This window comes from Conger conger, chromosome 18, assembly GCF_963514075.1.
Source record: "Conger conger chromosome 18, fConCon1.1, whole genome shotgun sequence".
In the NCBI taxonomy this organism is placed as follows: Eukaryota; Metazoa; Chordata; class Actinopteri; order Anguilliformes; family Congridae; genus Conger; species Conger conger.
Genome location: NC_083777.1, coordinates 11,764,025 through 11,783,649, shown reverse-complemented (window position 1 = coordinate 11,783,649; position 19,625 = coordinate 11,764,025). Strand labels below are relative to the sequence as shown.

Here is a 19,625-nt window from a genome sequence, read left to right as displayed (position 1 = left end):
GTATACGCGTGCGCATGCATGCGTATCTGAATGTGTGTGTGCGCATATGCTCTTGCAGAGATGTGTGTAAGCTGCAGATTTCACACGTTCCTCCGACACCGTGGGAGTGATGACCTGGGGGAGGGGCACGAGGCTGCAGTGTCTCTCTCCCTCTATCCCTCTCCCTCTCTCTCTCCCTCTCTCCCTCTCCCTCTCCCTCTCCCTCTCTCTCCGTCTATCCCTCTCCGCTCTCTTTCTCTCAATTTAATTTTCAATGAAATTCAAATGCTTTATTGTCACGACATGCTACAAAATACGTATTGCCAAAGCATAGTGATGAAGATGACAACAACAACAGTCAATCAATCATAGTAATAATACTAACAAAACAAACAGTGTGGCAAAAATAACGGCTATAACACTGTTCCAGCATTTATTAGCTATGAACTGTTATGATATAAAACGTATCATATAAACGTACGTCTCTCTCTCTCTCTCTCTCTCTCTCTCTCTCTCTCTCTCTCTCTCTCTCTCTCTCTCTCCTCTCTCTCTCTCTCTCTCTCTCTCTCTCTCTCTCTCTCTCTCTCTCTCTCTCTCTCTCTCTCTCTCTCTCTCTCTCTCTTCCCGTGGAGAGGAAGTGCATGTTTTCTTTATTTTGCAGCATGAATAAATTATCAAAGTAGAGCCCGTGCCATTCCCTTGCTTTGAAAGTGGCGCTGGCCTTGTTTCAGCGTGTGTGATGTGGGGGTGCATCCCCCCCCCCCCCCCCGTCAGGGGACACCAGGGGCGTATCGGCCCCACGCCCTCCGCCTCGCCCTGCCGGTGGTGACGGAAGGCCCCGGAAAAGCGGCCTTCGCAGTGACGCCGGGTCAGCTGATCCGAGGGCGGCCAGGCTCGCGTGGTCCTCCACTGACAGTGCCGTGCTCCCTCCTGTGCTTCCGTTCGGGACCCGCTCCAGGCCCGGCACGTTGCTGCCGGGGCGAGTGACGCTTTCGAGGCCGGCGTCTTGCTGCCAGAGCGAGATTTTACCCACATCTCCAGTATTAACGCATGTTGAAATGACTCTGGTTACTTCTGCCATTTTCACAAATCTTGCCAAAGCTCCATTTTAGAATCGGAATTATACGTTAGGGAATTCAAAACAGACAACAGCTGTTTGCAAGATCTGATAAGCTGTTTGCACTGACGAAAATCTTACAGCTACAGTGCGTGAAGATGCACTGCGAGACTGGTCTGTTTTTGAAGACGTTATGCGCAGAGAAAAGTCCTGTAGTGTGCGATAGAGAGTGAAATAAGGCTGCAGTAGTGTAGTTCTCCACAGTGACTGGGACCTGGACCCGTTAAACTCCACTAGGATTTCTGCATGCGTACATTCGCTTCGCTGTCGTTCTCCAGTAAATAACTGCTAAAGGACAGACGCGCTTTTCTCAAGGTCGGGGTCTCGTGTCGCCGGCAGGCTTGCGTCTTCAGATTCACGGGAGAATTGTGTGTGTGACCGACATGGCGAAAGTTCACCTGGGATTTGGAGAGCTGCGATATGCAGGGTCACGGAGGCAATTACTGCCAGTCCTGTAGCTTAAATACGTTCACATCAGATACAAGGGGACCGGCTGAGTCCTGTTGCTTAAATACATTCACATCAGATACACAGGGACCGGCTGAGTCCTGTTGCTTAAATAAACTCACATCAGATACAGGGTGAGCCGTGATGGAGGAGGCTGTCCCTGCCACAGGTCTACAGGGGCTGCAGGATAAAGAGCAGGGCTGTGGCTGTGCCTGGGGCTGGCTGTGTAACGTTCCAGAGAAATCCACAGCTGCAGGGACCATTATGCTCAAACAAACCCACTGCCAATACTGTGCACTAACACACTGACTAAACTGCATTACCCTTCCTTCAGAACTGCGCACTAACTAACCCACTGACTAAACTGTGCTCTAACTAGCCTAGTCTCAGAACTGTGCATTACCTAACCCACTGACAAAGCCTTGCTCAACATAGCTAATGCACTGACTGCATGCTAATGTACTGCAGATGACATGCTATAAATAACCCACTGCAGGTAAACCACATGCTAAAGTACTGCAGCTAACGCACTGACTGCATGCTAATGTACTGGAGCTAACATGCTCTAATTAACCCACTGCAGGTAAACCACATGCTAATGTACTGCAGTTAACGTGCTCTAATTAACCCACTGTAGGTAAACCACATGCTAATGTACTGCAGCTAACACACTGACCGCATGCTAATACACCGCAGCTAACACTCTAATTAACCCACTGCAGGTAAACAGAATGCTAATGTACTAAAGCACTGACTGCATGCTAATGTACCATAGCTAATTAACCCACTGCAGTAGTAGCTGCATTGCATCATGCGCCCCCTGATTTCGGGCCTGAGCCAGGGCAGAGAGCTGAACGAAGGTGACAAGGGAAAGAGCCTCCCTGCCCCCGAGCCTGCAGCAGCAAACCTTTATCTGAGCCGGGATGGACTCCGGCCCTCCATTCCGGCGCAGATATTGCCTGTGTTTGTATATCAGAGGCTCAGTCGCGCTGTGCAGGCAGAGAACAGTCACCCTGGGCGGATGGGGAGGATTCACTCACCGCCCTCTGCATTGTGCATGAGGTCTTCCTTTCTCTGGCTCAGCCCCCTCTTCTTGTGATAATGTATGTGTACTGCTGGCAGGTGATCTATTCTCTCAACTCCCTCCGAGGTGTAATGCATAATTAATGCTGATAAGATATTTAAGGCCGTGTCGAAAGCAGTAACAAATGTCAGAGCTGCATCTTTTAGCCAGAGAAAAGAAGACCTCATGCACAATGTAAAGGGCGGTATGGAAATCCTCCACACCGCCCAGGGTGACTGTTCTCTGCTTCTGAGTTCTCTGCTTTGACTTCTGAGACTAGGCTATTTAGAGCGCTGTTTGGGCAGTGGGTTAGTGCACAGTTCTGAGAGTAGGCTATTTAGAGCGTTGTTTGGGCAGTGGGTTAATGCATAGTTCTGAGGGTAGGCTATTTAGAGCGTTGTTTGGGCAGTGGGTTAGTTTGTACACAGTTCTGAGAGTAGGTTAATGCAGTTCTGAGACTAGGCTAGTGAGAGCTGTTTTGTCAGTGGGTTAGTGCGCAGTTCTGAGAGTAGGTTGGTGCACAGTATTGGCAGTGGGTTTGTTTGAGCATAATGGTCCCTGCAGCTGTGTATTTCTCTGGAACGTTAGACAGCCAGCCCCAGGCACAGGCAGCCCCTGGAGGCAGTGAGTTCCACAAGAGCCGGCCGCCGGCTATATAGGCCGGCTACTGCACTGGTAAAGCCCGGCTACTTCTGTAGGAGCAAAACGTGCGGGAACTAGCCGCCCAATACAACCTGATGTTGATTTTTCAATAGTCTAGACCACCTATCCTCTTTCCAATCCCGTCAGTCACGGATTTTAACTTGAGCCCTCTTGGCCAATTAAAACAAAAACAAACTGCAGCAAGCTCACAGATGTTTGGTGTGTTTGGTTATTAGGTCTCAGAGCATCCAGTGCCAAGACCAGAGAGCACTCAGAGTGTACTCTCACCAGTCTTATGTGTCTAACGTGCACTTGCCTCTTCAGTATGCTTTGGGAGGCAGGTTAAACAGACCGTTCATCCTACAGTTTGTCTAAGTAACCTACCTATTTTTTTGTGCCAGATAATTTTGCTTTTTTTTTGTTAACTCGCCGTTGTCTGAACTGCAGCTAGTCAAATGAAAACATAACCTAAAGCCTGATTCACGCAGAAGCGACCATTCCCTGCTGTCACACCGCTGTCTAGCTCAAACTAGCTGATGTCAGAACGGAATCCCACTCGAAATTTGATCAAGTAGAGAAAAGTCCCCACTTTCCTCTGTTCCGTCTCGATGTTTTCCTTACGCAGCCTCCACCGCAGCTCAAAGAAAATTCATGGGCCGCGGTGCTGACAGCGGAAGATTAGCGTATGCATGAGGGTAACAAATCCCAGCCACGCTACGGCTTTAGTTGGCTATAATTCAGAAAAAACGTGCGCATTGATATTGGCAATATAGCCTCACGGTCGTGCATGCTTTCCGATGTTCCTGGCCTAGTGTAATCTGTGCAGTCTTCAGTGTTTTTACAGCTCCACCGTGGCCAACGAAAATAGAAGCCCAAGGAAGTGTGGGCAGCGGACAATCACTGGCTTTGTTAAAAAAGAGCAATGTGTTCTTTTACTGCTGAGAATGTGAACACAAAAACAGTGTGTTCTTCACATTCTGAGTCAACATATATCTTTGGTAGCTTATGAAATATGTAGTTATATACACATGTGCGTAGCCTATCGAGCTTGATCGCTCCCAATTTTGTAGTTCTGTGCATAATGCCATCTTCATTTTTATTCGAAGGTAGAGAAAATATTTAAACATTGAACGGTTCATTGAACAGTTATTGTAAGATTAAATAAAAATGAATTGTTTATTTTTGTAGAGTGAGGATGACTTTGATCATCCAGCTGCAGAGAGAGCAACAGGTCAGTTAGTCTCAGATGTGCATCCTTAGAGCCAGCATCTCACAAGATGATGTAGGTGTATAGACGCAGGCAGCACGGGCAGTAACATCGCATCTTCAGCTGAAGGGCTTCATTTGACTAAACTTGATGAAAAATAAGCTCCTTACACTGTCGGTTGAGTGGAGTTGACGGGGCGGCCTGTAGCCTTGTGGTTAAGGTACATGACTGGGAGTAGCCACAAGATCTGCACAGCTGTTGAGCCCTTGAGAAAAGTCCTTAAGCCCACATTTCTCCAGGGGGGATTGTCCCCTGGTCAGTCAACTTTGGATAAATCGCTTTGGATTATTATTTTATTACCTACAATGAAGTGCAATGTGTAATACAATGGCCGTATGTAACAAGCAATTAGACAATCAGGAAGAGAAAACGGACAATAGCGGCTACTTTTGAGCTGTGCCTGACTACTTCAGAACTGGGGGAACTCCCAGCCCCAGGCACAGCCACAGCCCTGCTCTTTATCCTGCAGCCCCTGTAGGCCTGTGGCAGGGACAGCCTCCTCCATCGCGGCACACTGTGTATCTGATGTGAGTTTATTTAAGCAACAGGACTCAGCCGGTCCCTGTGTATCTGATGTGAATGTATTTAAGCGACTGGACTCAGCCGGTCCCTGTGTATCTGATGTGAATGTATTTAAGCGACAGGACTGAGCCTGTCCCCTTGTATCTGATGTGAATGTATTTAAGCAACAGGACTCAGCCAGTCCCCTTGTATCTGATGTGAATGTATTTAAGCAACAGGACTCAGCCAGTCCCCTTGTATCTGATGTGAATGTATTTAAGCTACAGGACTGGCAGTAATTGCCTCCGTGACCCTGCATATTGCAGCTCTCCAAATCCCAGGTGAACTTTCGCCATGTCGGTCACACACACAATTCTCCCGCAAATCTGGAGACGCAAGCCTGCCGGCGACACGAGACCCCGACCTTGAGAAAAGCGCGTCTGTCCTTTAGCAGTTATTTACTGGAGAACGACAGCGAAGCGAATGTACGCATGCAGAAATCCTAGTGGAGTTTAACGGGTCCAGGTCCCAGTCGCTGTGGAGAACTACACTACCGCAGCCTTATTTCACTCTCTATTGCACACGACAGGACGGGGAAATGAACAGGGAGTCTTTTACATCCTCCTCCCCCCTCAGTGGCAGAAACTCCTGCTTTACTGTGGCCTTCACGGAGTTAGCCTGTCTGAGAGCTGGGCCGGCTCGCTCCTGGGGCGTGTGAGTGTGAGTGTGAGTGTGAGTGTGAGTGTGAGTGTGTGAGTGTGTGAGTGTGTGAGTGTGTGAGTGTGTGAGTGTGTGAGTGTGTGAGTGTGTGAGTGTGTGAGTGTGTGAGTGTGTGAGTGTGAGAGTGTGAGAGTGTGAGAGTGTGAGAGTGTGAGAGTGTGAGAGTGTGAGAGTGTGAGAGTGTGAGAGTGTGAGAGTGTGAGAGTGTGAGAGTGTGAGAGTGTGAGAGTGTGAGAGTGTGAGAGTGTGTGAGTGTGTGAGTGTGTGAGTGTGTGTGTGTGTGTGAGTGGCTGTGCGTGTGAGAGCCATGTCTCCAAAAGGCTGCCTTCAAGAACACCATTGCTTTTAATTACCCGTTGCGATTGTGACATCAGCACCAGACTGTTCAGTTAAGAACATTGTAATCGCTTTTTTCTGATATCACGCCTTAAAGGGTTAAGCATTTAGTTTCCTCCTCTGAAGAGAACGTTAACGCTGCTGCAGTGGAATCAGGCAGAAGCCTCTAGAGTTAAACAGGAGGAGGAGGCGCAGTGCGCTCCTGCTGGAGGAGCAGCAGGCCAGGGTGCCCCTGGGCCCCAGCGACCCTTAGGAGGCCCCTCCAGGGTGGTAGAGGCAGGGCATGTGTCAGCGGGTCTGTTCCGTCAGTTTTCCAGCAGCCTTTGGGGCGAGCCAGATTGGGGCAGCCTTGAGCCTAGTGTCTAAGGTGCTTGACTGCAACCTGGATGGTGGTTCAAGCCCTGGTGTACGCCCATGATACGATCTGTGCAGCTGTTGGGCCCTTGAGCAAGGCCCTTTACCCGGCATCGCTCCTGGGCGGATTGTCGAATCATGGATAAAATTGTCTGCTAAATAATTAATGTGAATGTGAACTTGTAAAAACTCCTATGAACAGCCTCATATCCTGAAACAGCACCTATGAGAGAACCAGGGGAAATCCTTTCCCTGAGGAGAGAGTTTCTGTTCAGTTTACTGGTCAAAGGAAGTAAAGCACTTTACTGAAGTGAAACACGGGACGTTTGAGCTGTAGTCTTCAGGCTGTGCGTTTCCTCACTTTGAAAGCACAGATTCTCGCTTCCTGACAGAACTTCCCAACCTGGGACCCAGGCATCCCCAGGGCTCTCTTAGAGAATGGAGAAAAATCCCCTCTGAAGACCGGTTTGTTTGGATTTCCATAGTTTTATTTCTGAAATATTTTAGGATGGGAAGCCTCATCTGGGTTAAGCCTCATTCTGAATATTGTGGATATTGTATTTATTAGCGATTCATTTTTGACGTAGTATCTTATTATGATTATGTAAAGGTGTAGAAATGAGACTTGCATGTACTAGTGTATAAAATCGCCTGTGATGCTGCTTGTAGGGGCGCTGGCGAAAGTGTTGGGAAGCCCTAGTCTTACCCCTGCAACAGTGTTTGACTGAATTAGAGTTGGTTTTGAAGCCGGCTGATTGGAGGGGGTTGGTGACCAAGAGGCCGGCTGACTGGAGGGAAGTTCCCGGCTGCCGTGGTGGGGTTTAGACACACACTGCAGTGTGCAGAGCCTCGCCCCAGGCCAGCGGTGGTAATTAATGTTGAGGAGCACTGAGACAGTCAGAGCCAGAATACCCCTCCCCTCCCCTCTCCGCTCTGAGTGACTGCGCTGACTGAGCCCTGCCTCTGGGGCATGATGGGAGTTTAATAAGCTTCTGCGGCTCTCCCGTCACCTGCAGGGGCCTGACACTCTCTCCACTTCAGCCTGCCAGCCGCACTGAGGAGGCCGGGGCGGAGTGGCTCACACGGACAGACGGAAGGACGGGTTCAGTAGTGATTGACCGAGTAGCTCAGACAGACAGACGGACGGCTTCTGCCAGCTCACGGCTGGGATGGATGGGCGTGTTCTGACACGTTGGGCGGGGCCACTCTCTGACCACTTTCGTTCTTGTCGTCCTTCTTTGGCACGGGGCTGTTTGATTGGCAGCCGGGACGTCGGGGACGGCCCCTCGTTTCCCAGCATCCTCTCTGCCTGGCGAGCCGTCCGCTCCTCCGAGACTCTACATCTCACGCCGCCCTCTGAACACGTCGCTTATTTCAGTCAATCAGTCAATCAATCAGTCGAGCAGGCAGTCGTTCAATCATTTCGTCATCCAGTCCGTCAACCGATCGATCGCTCATCATGTTCCCAGTCTTGACGATTACAAACCCGTAATTCATCATGCACGGCGGGACGGAAATCCATTACGCTCTGTAGACGAGAATATCCAAATGCTCACAGATTAAACCTGAGATTGGCTAATACATGTGCTCTAGGCTCTGTGTGAAGTACTGTAACACTGCACTGAGCCTAAACCACTGCCTCATCATCTCAGACCACTTCACTGGAAAAGCTCTGCAGCGTCTTACAGCTGAGCGCCTTCCCTGCCTCTGTCCTGGCATTGACGCGGGATTCTGTCACCTTGTCTATGTCCTTGCTGGTGTTCGATTGTTCCCGAGTACCTGGTGGGTCTCTTTGTTGTGCTGAGTTGCGGCTGGTCTCTCTGGGCCAGATTTACGCACGCCAAGCTCCCAGCGCACAATGCGGCCTGACGAGGGTGAGTTGGTGCGGTCGCAGGCTGCCTGAAATTAACACCTTATTTACAGCCCATTACGCAAATCAGTTAATGGGACTGCCTACAAACCGCATTGTGCTGGAGACGGATCTTAAACAGCGCAGTTAAAACAGGTGTTCAGCGCTTTGAATATCTTCACTGCGTCTGGCGATATCCATGTACCGGCTGCCACGTAAAAATCTACCCAGCGCAGGACAAAATGTGTACGTATTCCAGCCATGGCAGCTAGTGTCGGTTTAATTAAATGTGAGATGTGTGTCACTATTGCCGGGATAGAATGGGAACGTTGTGCAGGCGGTTCCAGGACATCTTTTATTTCTCCCAGAAGCTGAATTACTTGTACGGCTGGGTGTTTGTCACAGAACTCACAGGTGATTTTTGCTCTTTTGGCAGTTTCTTTTCCGTGATTGTTTCAGAGGATAACTAATCAAAATAAACACAAGCTCTTTCCACGATGGACACAAGCGATTAAAAGCAGCGTATCATTGCATTTAGCCTGCTCATTGTTTCTAGAGGAAACTTCAGTTACTGTCACTACGGTTGAACATGTTATTTCAGTTGCTTCTCTCTGCTTCGTATGAGATTGGTTAATTTCATAAATAATTTTGTAAGTATTTTCTGTGACAAACACTCAGCCTTAATTATTGCTTGGCTGCAATCATTAATTAATATTTACTATTAATAATCTGTTTGATGATTTCTTGCTCTGGGGGTTGTAATAGTGTGATTCTTGTTGCAAAGATTATTTCGGTGCATCTTGGAAGCCTAGATCTGTGTCTCTGTGTTGCACTTGCTTTACACCTGCTCTTTAGAGGCAGATGCATTTCACGCACAGTTCAACCCTTGTTAATTGCGTGAAACTTAAATTCAACAGAATACATAATCAGCTACATTTAGCCCCGTGCGCCAGTTTGATACATACAAGGCATGTTTCCTTGGCCGAATGTGTCATATGTGCAAAATCGATGTAAAAGGCTTTGTACATCTGGCCCTATGTTCTGTATTGAGTATGTGGCTGGTGTATGTTTTGTGTTGTGGCTGGTGTCTGTTGTACTTGTATTGAGTCTATTATCTGTTATCTGACTGCTGTACTGTTGGTTGTTCTTGTATTCAGCAGGGCTGAGAGCCCCACAACAGAGCAGCACAGGGCCCATTCAGCAGAGCTAAGAGCCCCACAGCAGAGCAGCACAGGGTTCATTCAGCAGAGCTGAGAGCCCCACAGTGGAGCAGCACAGGGTTCATTCAGCAGAGTTGACACAGCCCCACAGCAGAGCAGCACAGGGCCCATTCAGCAGAGCTGAGAGCCTCACAGTGGAGCAGCACACAGGGCCCATTCAGCAGAGCTGAGAGCCCCACAGCAGAGCAGCACAGGGCCAATTCAGCAGAACTGGAGCAGCTGTAAGCAGATGATATTCCATTGAACGTTGTAATAGGCACATAGAGAGCACTGCTCAGTTAACACCACCAAACTGCCCATTACAGTGTGTGAGAGCTTCCCCGCAGTGCGTAAGAGTCCCGCTCTCGCTCTGCACACTAACACCGTCAAAACGTACTCCAGAACAAGCCTGCGCGAGTCGCCAGGTTGTGCCAGTGCAGGAGAGGCCCTCGCTGCAGGTGGCCTGCAGAGTGACTCTTCAAACAGCCACGATAGCTCCGGGAACGGGAGGGAGGGAGGGAGGGAGGGAGATCAAGCTGCCGCTCTTTCTCTAACGCTGTGTGGTGGTCGCGGCACCTCTCTGCTCCTATCCAAAGCGCTGTACAATTGATGCTTCTCATTCACACACACACACACACACACACACACACACACACACGGTAAATGGTTGGCATTTATATAGCGCCTTTATCCAAAGCGCTGTAAAATTGATGCTTCTCATTCACCCATTCATACACACACACACACACACACACACCAACTTCGATTGGCTGCCATGCAAGGCACCAACCAGCTCGTCAGGAGCATTTGGGGGTTAGGCGTCTTGCTCAGGGACATTTCGACACACCCAGGACGGGATCAAACTGGCAACCCTCCGACTGCCAGACGACTGCTCTTACCTCCTGAGCTAACGTCACCCCAAAAGCAGCCCCAATATTATTAGTTGTATTGTTGTTATTGTTATAATTTTTATTTATTCTTATTAACACAGGTTAATTATTACTGATATCATACATTTTTTCTCCATTAATGGGCTTCAGACAGAACTTGCTCTATTCTTGTGCGGAACATTCATGGTGAAGATAAGCTTGTAAAAAGTCTTAATTAAAACTTTATCGCTGTCAGGCAGGCAGACGAAGAGCAGGCCTCCACAGCGCTAGCGTAAGCCGCAGGAGATCTCCGCATCTCAGAGCCAGAGACACTCTGAGCGGGGATGAGGCTCACTCGTATGGACAGTCACACAGACACGCAGGCACACAGACACACAGGCACACAGGCACACAGACGCACAGACGCACAGACGCACAGACGCACAGACACACAGACGCACAGGCGCACAGGCGCACAGGCACACAGACGCACAGACGCACAGACGCACAGACGCACAGGCGCACAGACGCACAGGCGCACAGGCGCACAGACGCACAGACGCACAGACGCACAGACGCACAGACGCACAGACACACAGACACAGCTTTGAGCGGAGGTGCGGCCGCTCTCCCCGCTAACCCCTCCCAGGACTCCCGTCCGGCTTCCCGCTAGAGTCGGCCCGGCAGAAACACAAATCCAATTACTTTATGCAAAGCGGCCGCAGCTTCCGTTTAATAAGTGCGGAAATAAGACGCGCGTTAGCCGCTATGACCGGCCGCCTCGTGAGCAAATGCTCATTTCCTCCCCTCACATCAGAGCGTCTCGCGCGGGACACCGGGCCTCAGCCTTTCGCTGGACGGAGGCTCCGCCCCTTTCTCACACCTCCTCTGTGCGGCTCGTCCTCCGGGCCCTGCTGCCCTCCTCTGCACTCCTGCGGTTCTGTTCTCACCGGCTTCACTAAACCCCTGCGGCTAACGCAACACTCAGCCCTGCGGCTTCTCCAGGGTCTCACCCTCCGTTTCCCCTGCATGGACTGTCTGTTATTGCGATAGGCACGAGGGGCTCTGGATCGTCTCTCTGACACAAATATATTGTTTTCTGTCGTTTTGGTCGAGCGTTGCCGTTACCGTGACTCAACCCTCAGGTGCGTTTCCTCAGCTGAGGGGGTGAAGGTTCGCCCCCACCGTGAGGAAGAGGAGGATGTTTGAGGAGAGCTGGGATGAAGAAGGAGCCCAGGCTGGTGTGTGGTGGGGCGGGGGTTCTGTGCGTTTGGGACGTGCGTTGGGTCTGCGCTGGGTTTGCGCGCGGCCGTGTTAAGGTTCACTGGGTTTTGACTTTCATCCGCTCCTCTCGCCCCTGCATTATTCAAGGCCGAGGCTTTTTGAAAATCTTCACCCGTACACGTCTGCTGGCAGAAAACGCTTTTGGGCACCATGCACTTTCAAAGGCAAAAACACCCCCTCGCTTTAAAAGCCTGTCTTTAACTTGCTGATTTGCACCCTGGTTCTTGATTTTTCACTTGATTTCCATCAGTGTTTTTGTGGTGTTAGATTTTATATTTCGTTCGTCTCCATTGCGAAATGTGACCGCCTTAACAAGCATTCTTCTCTCAAATAGAAAATGCCCTTGTTTGAGGATTTAATGTTTTCTTCACCAGTGAAATTGTCTTATTCCATTGCCAATATTTTTGTCTTATTTAGCAAAAAGTTTTTAAAAAAAGAAGAAAAAGATTTTAAGTATGAGATTAAAATTCACACTGTCGCTCTGCTAAATTAACCTAACGCAATGTAATGGGAGAGTGAACTTGGTATTAGAGACATAAAGGGAGATTGAAAGCCTCTTACAACATTGTCCCCTTTTTCAATTTGTTTCCTCGCTGATTGAGTTTTGTCCTTTTTCAATTTTTCACTTCCAAGACTGGAGTCGAGCATGTTCTTGTAGATTTCACTCGTGTTGAGCTTTCTGATTCCTGACTGTGGCATGATGGGACCGTTTGGGCTGTGTGGGCTTTTGTGGACTGCTCCGCAATTTGGCTGCAAGTGAACGTGCATCAGAGTTCAGTGCAGCACTTGATTCCTCTTCGTTTTGTTCTTTACACACATACTCAAATGTGTGGGAGGTTGATAAAAATGTTTGGAGAAAAATAACTCCTCTTAGGCACTTGCACAAACTAGTGGAGAAACATTATTTTGAATGAAATGCATGTTGTGTACTCCCTGTAGACTACTTTTGTTGCCTTCACCCTTGGAGGTCCGAGTTCACAAATGTACGATTAGAATGTTCTTAACTGAACGTTCTAATGCTGATGTGACAATTGTGACTGGTAATTGAAAGAAATTGAGTTCTAGAACACTGACACACTAGAACTAGAACACTAGAATTGTGAACACTCTAGAAAACATCTTGACAAGGCCTACTCTTCAAAGAGTTAATGCCAGCAGGTAAACTGGCCCCCTGACAACATGCAGATCCCTCATGGGTGATGTATGGCAGCCGTATTTCTCTCCAACAGCTGGCCAGGGACTCTGCCACGGTCTGTGGCGAGTGCCAACCCTGAGACGGAACCCTGTCTTTTACCCTCTCATCTTCAGCAGGGGAGACATGTCTCCTGCAGCACAGTGTCCTGTTACTCGGCCCCCAATTACCCACCGGCTCCCCTCCGAGAAGCAATTATCCCAGCGGTAACCAGGCTGGGCCCCAGATTGATCCAGCCCTATGGCGAGAGAAGGCGATTGGTTAAACCCCGCGCCGGTTTTATCTCCTTCGCTCCACATCCCTCTCTGCCGTCTCTAGCTGCGGGCGCTTCTGATTCCATCTCGCGTCTTGATCGATAACTCGGAGCTCCCGGTAGGGTCTGAAATTGCCTTCTCCGTTACTCCTGCTTTTAATGTCTCTCCTCGAACACGCGGATCTCCCTCGGCCGGGAGTGACGTTGCCGCCACGTTGCCGCAGCGTTTGCCGAGCGTTTTGTGCGGGCTGTGTGTCATCCTGCCCGGTCCTGTTAGGTTGTGTGTAAACATGAGTTGTGGCGTATAAAGCGCGGCCGTATTTCAGCGCTTTAACTCGTAACAGGGGAATAAAGGGCCCCCGCGTAATTTATTGGGGAATAATGCCATGCTCTATAATACTGCCGCAGGATGCTCTTTCATTGCGCACGCATCGTTCAGATGTCTGCAGCGGCCGGGGCATTGTGCTCGGGGTTTGTGCTTTTATTGGATGCGTTTTAATGGGCTGTGGACAATAATAAGCTGGAAAACATTTTACGGCGCCAGGCGCGGGTTTGGTTTGCGTACTGCGTCAGAGCGGCTGTCAGAGCTGACAGGGCCAGGGCCTGTCCGTGTGAAAAAGGCACGGTGTGTCCCGCCATGGCGTTACGAGCCGGAACGTCCCGGACAGGGGTTCCTCGCCCTCTCCCTCTCCCTCTCCCTCTCCCCGGTGATGGAGCTGTTGCCGGGGACGTGACGCACGGTATCTCGCTGTCTCGGGCTCTGATCGCCCGTGTGCTAATCCTTCACGAGCTTCATCAGTGCTGCAGCGGGGAGCCGGCCATTAACCTCGCTGCCCGAGACTGACACTACATTACCCATCAGTCATCTGGACACGGCACCCTGATCCGGGCCGTGGAGAACACAGAACACTGATGTCGTCTATTCATTTTAGGGAACGCTTCCTCACATCGCTCAACAGTCTTGTTCTGTTCATTCACTGTCATCGTGTTAGCCGTTTATTGTTTTATTACATTATTGGATTTTGGAGTGTGCCTTTATCATGGCTTTGATGAGACGCTTGGTCGGAGAGGGGCAGGGAGAGAGGGCTATTCAGAGTGATGGAGAAAGAGGGATACGTGCCCGGAGGGAGGGAGGGAAAGGGGGAGAGAGAAAGAGGGGTACAGGTAGCAGTCGGAATCGAGCCACGCTGGCGTTTGTTGCCTGGAGGTCAATGTCGTTGCGGATTGATGTGGTGAGACGAGATGGTTTCAGTAGATTTAATCGGATGGACAGACAGACGGTGTGCAGACATAGAGCAGGGGTGGGTCTCCCGCAGCGAGACGCTGAGTGCTCCTGTTATCACAAGGTTAGGGTTTAAAATGCCCCGGTCCAAGGACCTCCATGTCAACCGCTTCAATTGCTGTACATGGGAATGACGTCCCTAGCTTCCCATGAAAGAGTAGCTGCCTGCAGTCAGGAAATAGACTGTGAAATAACAATTGATCGATCAACCTTTCTTTGTCTGGAGCTGTTTAAACTGAATAAATGAATGGCCTCCCTGCGATTGCAGGAGGCCCGGTGTGCAAAAGGGTCTGAAAAATAACAAGAAAGTGAATAAAAGTAGACTTCTCTACTGCGCCTGTCAAAAAGTTCGTGTTACGCATGCTGCTATGTTGGTCTCCTGCTCTGCACGAATACGCTTTCAGCAGAATTCAGGCTCAAGACTTTATTTAGCCCTGTATAGAGCTGGTCACACCACGTCTCAGTGGACATTTTTAATAAATAAATGAAACCCATTGGGCTGGATGTGGGAGAAGCTGTGAAATGAATCCCTGGTGGCGGGTGGGAAATGGCTGCCGGCTTGACACTGCTCCTCAGTGTCGCACTGTGAGGTCACAGCCCTCAGCCAATGGGAACCTGGCCTCCACGTGACTGACGGTTCTTGGAAGGTCTCCTCTGCGCTCCTGACTGACTGATTTCCCAGCACCCTCTAGGGCGTGATAGAACTCGCAGCTTCAAACTCCAGTCCCGTGATGCTAAACACACACCTGCTGTCCTCCAGCGGAGAAGACACCCCCAGACTCCACACTGTCAGGTGTGTTTAGCGCTGGGAAAACCAGAACTGAAGCGTTGGGAGTTTTTTAGCAAATTGGTGTTTTCTTTTCTCAGAGTCCTGAGGTAGAAGCCCTTACAGGTCGAGTCAGCTGAGAAGCTGAGCTGTGTGTGGCCGTAGATTACCTCCCTGATTCCTTCCACTCAGCAAGCTCCATCTGAGCTCACAAACTATCGGCCGATGCCTTTGTTCGGTTGTTCGTTCGCCCGTTGATTTGTTTGTTCGTTCGAGCGAGTCGTATCTTCTCTGCAGGACGGATCGGTGTGGCTGCAGGTTTTTGTTTTAGCTCTGCTTCAGAGTCATCCTGGCAAAAGCACAAAGATGTATCAACCGTGAAGAGCTTCCAAGAAGCACAGCCGAACGGTCTTATTTGGTGCATGGCAGTACGCAACACAATCGAGATGGTGAAGATTTCCGTTCTAAAGTCGGGACTGTTTCTTAGCGGGTGCTCTCACACTGTTTTTTTTCTAATTCCTCCCTGTTGATAACCTGGCAACCCAGGCCTGGGAGATTATCATCCCTGTTTAATCAGCAGCTGTTCTTAAATTTTATGTAAAAAATAATGCCTTTGTTCTTGTCACATTATCTTCACAGTTACATTTGTGGAGTGCTGAATTGACCAAACCGTGAAGGAAAATAAATTGGCACTTAACTTGACGAGAAATAAGGACATGGATTGAGTCCGGGCCCTTCATATCGTACAAGTACGTGAAAGTAACATTTCCGCATTGTTGGAGCCGTACCGAGATTGTACCCTTGCGTTCAGTCTTAATGTACATTTGGGCCATGAGTGCTCTGCGCTGGCCGTACGGACTCCTCTCTCAGAAGCTCTGAGTGTTTCCGTGTAGGATCTTTCTCTAAAGGATAATTTTGGTGATGAGGTCATTAAGGCCCGGTCTCCTAGCGACGCTGTTGGAGTGTGCGTGCGGGAGCGATGGTTACGGGGTACCATCGCCGTACCCCCCGAGCCGCACAGCTGGCTTTGATGTTGAGAGTGTGGCTGAAGCGGCTGGAACAGGCTCCCCGCCGCCGCGCGCGTTTCTCTCCCTCTCTCCCTCTCTCCCTCTCTCCCTCTCTCCCTCTCTTGCTCTGGCTCGTCACGCCCCGCCGCTCCCCGGATCCACCGTGACCGCGCCTCTCCACCTCTGCGTTCGGGAGATAAGCGCGGGTCGATGCCGTCCCTCGCTTTAGGTGTGTTTGTGGTGTGTGTTTGTGGTGTGTGTCTGGTGGTGTCTGGTATGTGTGTGGTGTGTGTTTGTGTTTGTGTGTGTGTGTGTGTGTGTGTGTTTGTGTTTGTGTTTGTGTGTGTGTGTGTGTGTGTGTGTGTGTGTTTGTGTGTGTGTGTGTGTGTGTTTGTCCAGTGGGACAGAAGGCTCCACACCCGCAGGGCGGTTAGCGCGGGGCGGTTAGCGCGGGGCGGTTAGCGCGCGTTTGCCTTCACCGTCTCCTGACGGAATGCGTCCGCCGCATTGATGTCACCGATCGTTCCTCGCGGCGCTTCCCAAGTGAAAAAGCCCGTTCGGTTTGTTCGCCGTTTGATTCAGCGCGAGTAGTGCTTGCACTCGTCTAAACGCTCTCCTGGGTTCATCCCTTCCGCGGGAAACCAAGGACGGATGAAAAGGGAGCTGTGAAATGAGTGAGGCGCCACGGCCGATTGATGTTAATCCGTTTGGTCGTGGGTCCGTTTTCGCTTGCGCTTAAGTGGGCCGTGGAAGTGTGTGCTGTTACAGCTCCAGGCTTCGCCCCTATGAGAACTGTGTTCCTGAGGAAACCTTGTGTCTGTGGGTCTACTTCCGTGTGCAGCCTCGTACCTGACCTGAACTGAAAAATCATCACTGAGCTACTATGGGACTGTGTTTCGTGTCTGCATCTGTGTGTCTGCAGGCCAGTATTGACTGAATGATTTCACCATGAAGCTCTTCTGAAAAGGATTTTGAAACACCTGGTAGCTGTTGACCAGTTCAGTCCAGCTCTCAGCTTGACATGGTTTGACGAGCTCAAGCTATGTTTTGAAATAGCTGGTAGCTGGTCGATCGGACACCAGCTCAGACAAGTAACCAGCACAAGCTGGTTGATCAGCTCCTACCCAGCGAGACCAGCTTCATGACCAGCTCAGTTTTCAAGCTGGTCAGGCTGGTCAAGCTGGCATAGCTGGATTTTGCAGCAGGGAGGCCCGTTGGAAGGTTTAGATGGCCTCAGTGCTATTCGTGTGTTATCTGATGCAGGTCAACAGGACGGAAATGTTACCTAGTGCAGCTTTAAAGAGGAGAAAGGCAGAAGTTATGTGACGGTTTATTAGCCCATTGTGGCTAAATTAATTTGGTTTCAATGCCTTGGCATGCAGTCGCATTACACAAAACAAACAAATAAAAAGTGGTGCGGCGGACAACACCGATTTCACTACCTTTATAAAACCAAGTGGCTGCTGGAATGACTGTCCATATTTGAGTGTGTTTTGTGTTGCAGAAGTCTGCCGCCACTTCAGTTTAGAGGCAGTTCTCCGGTAACCACGGGCTGTTCAGCTAAAGCCGTTTCGGGTAGTGCGGCACGTCACCCTGACCAGCCACAAGCCCTCCGTCTCCCTGACAGTTTTACGCCGCGGTGTCCTCACGCGTTCCAGCTTTTATGCACAACGGGCCCGCGCGGAAAGGTCACCCGCGATAAAATCTTTGTTTATCTGGATCGTATTTTCATACGCGTTTCATTTTCACATTTACAGGAGATAATTAGCCCGAGCGCAGTGGCGAACACGGTCTAAGCGCATTTGAATACATCAAGGACTCATTACCCAGTCTAAAGGCATGATCAATATGCACAGCCTTAACCGTTGTTTAGATTAAAACCCGCCAACAGTATCTGTAAGGGGAAAATAATAATAGGTTATTAACTGGATGTGAGCTCAAAGTTTGCGGCGTTGCGCGAGGCAGAAACGAGATGTGTGAGATCGGGGCTCTGCTTTGCAGACGGGACTTTTGAAAGGTGACCGAGATCAGCGGCGGTCCCGATGGCGCTGGGGAGCTGAGTGCGGGGCTGAAGCTGGAGACGATGGCTTTGTGTCAACCACCTCTGCTTCAGAAACGCTCTCCCCCAGAATCGCACCTTCTGAGCACAAGAGCAAAAGCGCTTTCTTTTCTGTGCTCTTTTTTTTTTTTTTTTAAACTCACCCCCGGCCTCCTCCTCTTCCCTCTCTCTCGTTCTCTCCCTCCGTGGCTCCCCCTTCGTCTCTCCACACTTCTCTACTGACCTTCACCCCCATTATTGTACCACCTCTTGGATTTCTCTCTCGCTCTCTCTCTGTCCATCTCTCTCTCTCTGCGTCTCAGCTAATGGGGCTGTGGATTCACGGAGTAAAAGTAGTTATTTTTTTCTGTGTCTTTGAGTGCGTGTTCTCTTCTCTCTGAGATGAAGGCTGTGTGGAGTTCTCCCCGCTGCGTAATTGGCTGGTTCTTCTGCACAGTGGTCACATGAGCGGTCAGGCCCTGCCAACACTGCCGTCGTGCCACAGCGCGGCTCTGAACCCAATTTCAGCCTGGAAGGAAGCCTCCGAGATATTCTCCTATTTTTATTTCTTTATTTATATATTCATGCGAAAATGTGAGTGCCTTTTTAATAGAGCGGTTGTGGTTTGAAGCCGGTCGCGGTTCACACTTTTAGCGGGCAGCTACTGATATTTCATTTATATTTTGGACCAGTTCCCTGAGCCCTGCTAACAATCGGGAGACGTCCTTGCGTGAAATTTGGTTTTCTTATCCTGCATTGTCTACAGTATTAGATTTTTATTTTTTATTTTTTATTTTTTGGGTGGATTTTTCTCCATCCTTCCCCCTCTCTACCCGCCCGCCCACCCTCGTTCCCGTCTGGGTGTTTCCAGTCGGCCGTCTGACAGATCCAGACAAAATCATCTTTATTATGCCCTTTCATGCTGCTAATAAGGCAGGTGCTGGGTAGGGCTCTTTCATGCAGATACGACAGCCTTGGCAGGCGGCTGCAGACTGAAGAAGGCAGAGACGGGGCAGGAGACAGGATCGGGCGGTGCTGGAAATGCGGCCCTTCCTGCGCTCTCCGCGTGGGCGTCGCGGGGCGTATCAGGCCTGCGTCCCCCTTTGATTGACACTGCCGTAGAAGGTCTATCGATCTGGAGAAGTCGGTTTGGGTTGAGGCTCTGTCTCTCGCCTGGGAGACTGACTTTTCTCCGCCGACGTAGAATCAAAAAGACTTTAAAAAGCTGAACCCAAGACGTACGGTTCAATAGGCTGGAGAGAGTTGCAGGTGAAGTTTCATTGGCCGGGACTAACAGCGATGACGCTAGCGGTCAGCGGGAATAGCTGATGTTGCTAGTATTCGTGTTATGCAAATACAATGTGGTAATCTCCAGAAGGTAACTTGTGATATACCCACGTGAAACATCCTTTTAAGGGTGAGGTAAAGACTTGGTCCAGGCTAAGTTCATGTTGCTGGAG

The 19,625-nt window shown here is 50.0% G+C and overlaps 1 protein-coding gene across 2 annotated transcripts in view; it reads left to right on the top strand.

The window, feature by feature from the left end:
* The window catches only part of smap1 (small ArfGAP 1), a 72,587-nt gene that overhangs the window by 37,710 nt on the left and 15,252 nt on the right, over positions 1-19,625 (top strand). The window lies entirely within an intron of this gene.